Consider the following 7,253-nt stretch of genomic DNA (forward strand, 5'->3'; position numbering starts at 1 on the left):
GAGGGGGTCTTCAAAGCAGACTCCCCGCTGAACGTGGAGCCTCCCGTGGGGCTCGACCTCACGGGCCCGAGACCACGACCCGAGCTGAAACCAAGAGTTGGACGCTCAGCTGCCTGCACCACTCAGGCGCTCCTCGGTCAGTTGGTTGATGTCCAGCGTTTGTAACACAAGGGCCAGAGCTCCGTCCCCAAGTTTGTACATTTCCGACTGGCTCTGAGGTCCCTGGGGACACCTCTCGGCCACGTTGGTTTCTGGGAAGACTTCATTCGGGTCCTCAGAGGTCATCCGAGCCCACGGAGTTCTGTCCTTCATCTTCTCTGGCTCCTGTTCCCGCTCCTCAGTCCTGGCCTTGGAGAGGGACGGAGACTCAGCACAGCGTTTCACATCCTCCTCTTCGGCGTCCGCCTGAACAGCGTGTCTGTCCTCTGGCCCGGGAGCCGTCAGGCTGTTGAACTTCTCTAAGTCGTCTACCCCACCAGCCGTCGCCCCACTGGCCTGGTAGTAAGCCCGGCTGAAGCAGGTGGTTTCCCGGGGAGAGTAGCCGACCCGAAAGTTAGCATCTGCTTCCAGGATTTCGGGGGGCTAGCAACGCCTTCTTCCGGTTTTGGGGTGTGAGCTCCCCAGAAGCTCCCCAGTCAGTGGCTCTCCGAGCACGCCTTCACCCGGCCATCGTGAGATCCTTTGCCGACCCCGGCGGCCCACGTCCACGGCAGCAAGGAACAGCACGGGGTCCCACCCAGGTTTGTTTCTTAAATAAACTTTGAATTTTGGAATAATTTTAGATGTTTAGGGAAGTTGTAAATTTAATACAGGGAAATTCTTACGTACTCCCTTCCAATTTCCCTTACGATTAACCTCTTGCTCAACCATGGTCCGTCCACTCACTCAAACTAGGAAATGAACATTGGTATGACATCATTAACTAAATGACAGACTTTATTTGGATTTGAATTTTTTTCCATGAAGGTCCTTTTTCTCTTCCACGATCCAGTGTAGGATCCCACGTTCCATTTAGAAAAGCATTTTTTTTCCCTTAAAAAGGAGATTTATTGAGATGTAACTTGCTTACTGTATAGTTCACCTAGCTCGTGTACAGTTTTAATGGGTTAAGCGTATTCACAGAGTTATGGAAATACCGCCGCTAATTCCGGAACATTTTCAGCACCCAAAAAGCAACCCCGTGCTGGGCGGCGGTCACTCCCCGTCCCCTCCCCCACGTCCGGTCCCCCACTCACCTGCTGGCTGTGTCTCCGGATCTCCACGTTCCAGACGTTTCACGGAAACGGAATCACACGCTATGTCGTAATTTGCGACAGCCTTCTTCCACTTGGCATGATGTTAGAAAGCTTTGTTTTTATAGCCAAAAAACCCCCAAGACTAAAAATTGACAGACGAATGGATACATCAGTTTTGGTATATTCATACAGTGAAGTGTGTTCCACTGGGAACAGGAATGATTTAGAGCCACATCTGTCCTCTTTGATGAGTCTCGAAAGTCATGTTGAAATCAGCCAGCTGCAGGATTCACGACTGCCAATGATTATCACGCCGGTGACCGTGACGGCTGCCACCTGACTGAGCGGGGTTAAGTGCCGGGCGCTGTTCTCTTTCAGGATTGCTAATTGATTATGCGTGAAGTAGAGATCATTTCTCTAAGGTTTTAAACTGTGCAGTATAGGGGCGCCTGGGTGGCTCAGTCGGTTAAGCCTCTGCCTTTGGCTCAGGTTATGATCCCGGGGTTCCCGGATCGAGTCCCGCATCATGCTCCCTGCTCGGGGAGCCTGCTTCTCCCTCTCCCTCTGCCCCTCTGCTCTCTCTGTCAAATAAATAAATAAAATCTTTAAAAATACACACCATAGGGGCAGCTGGGTGCTGCAGTCAGCTGAGTGTCCGACTCCTGGTTTCAGCTCAGGTCGTGATCTCAGGGTCCCGGGATCGATCTCCAAGTCAGGCTCCTCTCACCGTGTGGATCTGCTTGGATTCTCTCTCCTCCCTCTGCCCCTCCTGCTTGTGCTCACTTGCTCGCTCTCTCTCTCTCTCAAATAAGTAAATCTTAATAAAAATAAAACGTGCGTAATACTACGTATTGTTTATGGACACATACATAAGCGGTGCATGTACCAACATGCGTAGAGATGAGAAACACTACATCCAGGGCAGTGGTTTCCTCTGAGGTGGGGGGAGGGAGGTGGGATTAGGAGGGGACCCAAGGGGCTTCGAGTGTCCCTGTAATGTCTGATGTCGTCAAGCTGGGTGCTGGCTATAGGTGTCCGTCATTCCCCGCCCTTTCAGTGTGCCTGGTATGCTTAATAATTTCAACAAGAGCAAGACTAGTACAGAACAGTGTGTAGAGTGAGCTGTATTTGGGTTTTAGAAATGATTCATATGCATATGCTTACAGATGTATGCACCAGGCCAGGAAAAGAATCGCAGGGAATCCTTAATAGGTACAAGTTCTGGGGAGGTGCTCTGGGGTCTGGGGAGCCGGGGGGAAAGGACACACACTTTTTCCTGATCGTTCTGGATTTCATACCGCATGCATTTTTACCACTCCATTAAAAAGATGCCCCAACCTGTCTTTGCTTATTCCTTTCGGCATGGGCAAGCCGGCATGCGCAAGCCATTTCCCCCTGAGACCTCATTTGCCCCCACGAGTTCCTGGGGCCACTGGGATCGTCAGTCCATGTTTCAGATGAGGATGCTAAGGGGACCAGAGGTTGCACGCCTCGTGGACTGGTGGCTGGCGCCCAGGCGAGGTCCCACCTTGGGCAGTGAAGCGTGATGGGCGGGTCGTTCAGGGCTTGTCTGCCGGCTCTGTGGCACAGGGCGGAAGCGGCCTCAGGCCCATGGTGCCCTCCCTCTGGCCATTCGGCACGGCTAGATAGGCTGTTCTCCGAGGTGTCCTCACGGAGATCTCAGTGACCTGAGGGCCACAGCCCCGGGAGGGTGGGGTACGACATGCTCGTGGGGGAGTGTCAGCTGTCCCCTGATGCTGCATTGCTGGAGGCTTGGGGCAGGTTTGTCTTGCAGGGTTTGCTTTGGAGAAGGCATGGGGTCACCCGGAGGACCCTGCCCCAGAGCTGCTGGTTCTGCAGACGGGGAAGAGGCAAGAATTTGCATTTCTAACCCGGTGCCCGGTGAGCCCGCTGCTGCGGCCCGCCAACCAGACGTTGACCGAGGACCCCGCCTTCGAGCTTCCTGCCTGTGTGCTGTAGATTGATGAAGCCACAGGGGCAGGCCCAGACAGCAGAGGTACAAACTACCCCCCACAAAGGTCGTGTGTCAGGCTGGACCCCCACGAGCGGCAGCATCAGCACTGCGGTCTGTCATCCATCCCTCACCCGCTCCGGTCGAATGTGGATGGCCGGCGCAAGGCGCAGTTTCTCTGACTTCCCTTAAGACCCGCCCAAGGAGGGTGTCGGCCACACAGATTTGGGCCTTCCTCTGTTTTAAAATAAAATAAAAAAGATCCTGAGCAGACAGACCCATTTCGCCTTATGTGGGCAAACCTTTATCGAGCTCATCTCACGAACAAGAAAGCAGGTTATTTATCGTGAATGTCTCTGATTGTCGTAAATGAAACTGAACTCTTCTCCCCCAAATGATGTAAGATACGCCATTTGCCAAGTCCCCTGCCATCTGGAAACCCCCACCTAGTAACCATTCTTGCTTTACAAGCCCACCTGTAACGCCACACCCCTGAGCTTCCTACCACTTTCAGATTGGAAATCGCCCTGTTTGAGAACAGGTTGCTTCTCCCTCCATAAAGTATTCATAGAGTAGAGCTCTCGGAATGAAACCGGATGCCGGGGAGGAGGCCTGGTAATGTGCTGGCAGACACTCCTGGGAGCCGCAGCGGGGTGAAGTGAGCAGCCCAGACCAGTCTCCCCTGCAGTGCCTGGGGCTTGCTGGAAAGGCAGCGTCTTCGTGTCCCAACCTGTTCTGGGGGCCTGGGCTGTACGTGGAACCCGGAGATGGAGCTCCGTCCCCTGAAGGATTGCCGCCTACAGAAGCGGGACCTCAGAAGGCTCCAGGGAGTGTAAATGGTCCAGCCTTTGCAGGAAACAGTCTGGCAGTTCCTTGACAGTTTCAGCATGGAGTGCCCACACGACCCAGCAATTCCACTCCCAGGACAGGCGCCCCAAAGAACTGAAAACAGGGACTCACATGTACACGCATGTTCGCAGCAGCAGTACCCACAGCAGCCAGAAGGTGGCGACAGCCCACATGTCCATCAACCGACAAAGGGAAAACCCAAGTGTGGTCTTCTCCTCCGATGAATGTTCTTCCGCCATGAGAGGTGTCACCCGCTACCCCATGGATGACCCCTGAAAACAATCATGCACGGTGGGAGAGACCAGACCCAAAAGACCACATACTGTGTGATTCCATTTACGTGAAATGTCCAGAATGGGCAGCTCCACAGAGACAGACAGATTCCCGGTGCCTGGGGCCCAGGACAGTGGTGGAGACGGGATCAGGGACAGAGGGCTTCTCTTTGGCAGGATGGAATGGGACGGTGCTGATGGCCGTACAGTGTTGTGAATGTGTTTAATGCCACTGGACTATGTACTTTCTTTCCTTTCCTATTTTTTTTTTTTTTTTAAGTGGGCTTCATGCCCAGTGTGGAGCCCAACACGGGGCTTGAACTCACGACCCTGAGATCAAGACCTGAGCTGACATCAAGAGTCGGACGCTCAATCGACTGGGCCACCCAGGTGCCCCTGGATTGTGTACTTTGAAATGCTCAGTGAGGAAAATCTAGCTGGACACTCTGGTGACCCCACTGTCACCTGTCCATACGTTCTCTTTCACCTTCTGCCTTTTAGCACAGCCGCAGCTTTGTTCCTGGCAGTGCTGTGCCAACCTGACGGCTCCCTTTCCCGGTCTGCCCTGCTTCTAGGGATGGCTTTAGAAACCACCGTGGCTCATGACATGTTGGTAGACACTTCTGGAACGCGTTGGCTTCCCTGGTAAGGCGAAGCAGACACAGCGGACATGGTCTTCTCCTCTTCTTCCTGGCTTGGATCATAATGAGACGTGTAGGGTGGCAGCAGCCTTTCCTTGCTGTGAGGCTGACAATTGGAGGGGGAGGCTGATCTCAGACTCGACCATGCTGAGCTTTTGGACCAAAGCCAGGGACGGCGGAGGAGCCTCCAGCACACCCTTATCGGGAACGTCCTGTTGTAGGCGCAGGACCTCGAACAGGGTTGCTAAAATTCCTGACCTCCTGGAGCTTGCATTTTTGGGTCCTATGGGAAGAATAAAGCACTTCCGGCATAAGCCACTTTCAACGTGAGTTTCCTTTATTTGCAGCCAAACGCTGTCTTTTACTAACACTGATCCGCTTCCAGGGCTGGGGTGAACATGCTCCCAGCTGCGTCAGGTTGCCCGGCCCACGTGGCTAGCAAGCCCCGAGCAGGTGAGACACTCGCCCCGCAGCTGCCGGCACAGTCCCACCCCCACGGTGGGCGGGGCACCTTGTCCACAGCCCACCTCCTGGCTCCAGGGATGGGCCAAACACCGCCCCTCCTCTCATTGGGCCAATCACGATTCCCCCTCATTTGCCAGTTGTGATTGGTCCTCACGGGACACGTGCTCAGTGGTCCCTCTTTCCATCCTGATTGGCCGGTGCGGGGACCGTGACGGGGGGCACGTGACCGACCGGCCCAGCATCCTTTGCGGCCAAAGAGGCGCGTCGTGGCCGTGCGGGAGGCGCCGCCATTGCCGCCTTGTCTTGGAAGCGAGGGTCGTGCAGACGTGCGGCCCCTCGTGCCCTGTCTGTGCCCTCGTCCCGCCAGAGCTGTGGCGAAGGCCGCGTCCTCCAGAAGCCGGGCCTGAGGTAGGCGCCCCAGACCCCTGTCTTCCAGAGCTGGGCGGCGCGGGGCTTGGGGCGTCCCTGCCGGAGGGGCGCGAGCGTCCGGCCGGGGCCAGCCGTGAGCCGGGGACTCGGCCGAGGGGCCGTGAGAGCCGGCAGCGTGCGGGGCGACGCGCTGGTCTCCGAATGCCGTGGTCCAGGAAGCGGCGCGGACACGGGGAGGAACATTCCAGAAGCCGGGGATGCCGGCCGCGGGGCTGTCCTGCTGTGGGAGTGTGGCCGAGCGACGGCCAGGCGGGCGGGGCGCGGGTGGCCCTGCGGTGGGGGCCCGGGCCGGCGGCGGAGCTGGGTCTGCGCGGCTGTTTCGGCGCTGCTTCTGCGAACACATCGCGGCCTGCACTTCGCCGTCACCGTCGCGCCCGCCGGAGGAGCCATCAGCTGCCGCTTGCCCTCCCTGCTGCTGCCCGCAGCGGCCACCAGGGCCTGTGTGGGAAGCGCGGGCTGGGCTTTCCTGGCCCACCGTCCCCGGCGCTGAAGGTTTCGCCCGCGGTGGCCCCCAGAGCCTTGATGTCTTTATCAGGACCTTTGTAGTCACATTTATAAACTCTCGCGACCAGACGGAGCCCTTGTTTTTAGCTTGGGCAGATGGCAGGCTCCAGCCCCGGGAGGAGCCCACGCTCTGCGCCGGGGGCTTCCAGTTGAGCTTCAAAGCCGGGTGGGCCTGGGAGTGGCGCGTTCAGACTCCTTGTGTGGCCGTGTGCCGACTCGTTCCCTGGCCTTTGTCCTCCGCCATCCAGGGCGCTGGTGAAGGGGCAGGAAGGGCAGCTCCGGTTCTGCCTGGCGGGAGGAGGCTGTGGGGTGTGGGAGGGAACGCGCTGCTGGGGTTGGGAGCGGCAGCGGCTTGGGCTTCCGAACAGAAGCAGGCCTGGCGGGCCTCGGCCACAAAGGATCCCGCTGGGAGGATGCTGGGTGGTTCGGGGCCGTGGGAGGGAGAGTCGGGGCGGGTGGGGTGCTGGGAAGGACGGGGCCCGGGCGGCTCTGCTCCCGTGGCGAGGACTGCCAGGCTTCAGGATGAACGGTCCCAGCTGCCAGCAGGCCGCGGCTGAGAGCGTCCGCTTCCTCACCAGGGAAGGACAAGGTCCCGTTTTCCACACTGGCCTCACAGGGTCCTGAGAGAATTTAAGCAGGTACCGCACATCTCTAAGCGGTGGGCCTCTTACAGATACCTAGTTTTTGAGGAGACCTGTGATCCCGAGGTCCTGGCTTCCCTGATCCTACTTGAGGGCGGTGGGATACGCAGGTCACCTCTGAGTTAAATCCCTCTCCACACCCCGGCGAATGAGCTGGGAGGAACCCCCATCTTGCCCAGCCTCCTGGGCCCCTGGCCCTGCACAGATGCCTTCGGAGGGGCAGAGTAGGTGTGTGTCCTTGTCAC

This window comes from Lutra lutra, chromosome 10 (genome assembly GCF_902655055.1).
Source record: "Lutra lutra chromosome 10, mLutLut1.2, whole genome shotgun sequence".
Lineage (NCBI taxonomy): Eukaryota > Metazoa > Chordata > Mammalia > Carnivora > Mustelidae > Lutra > Lutra lutra.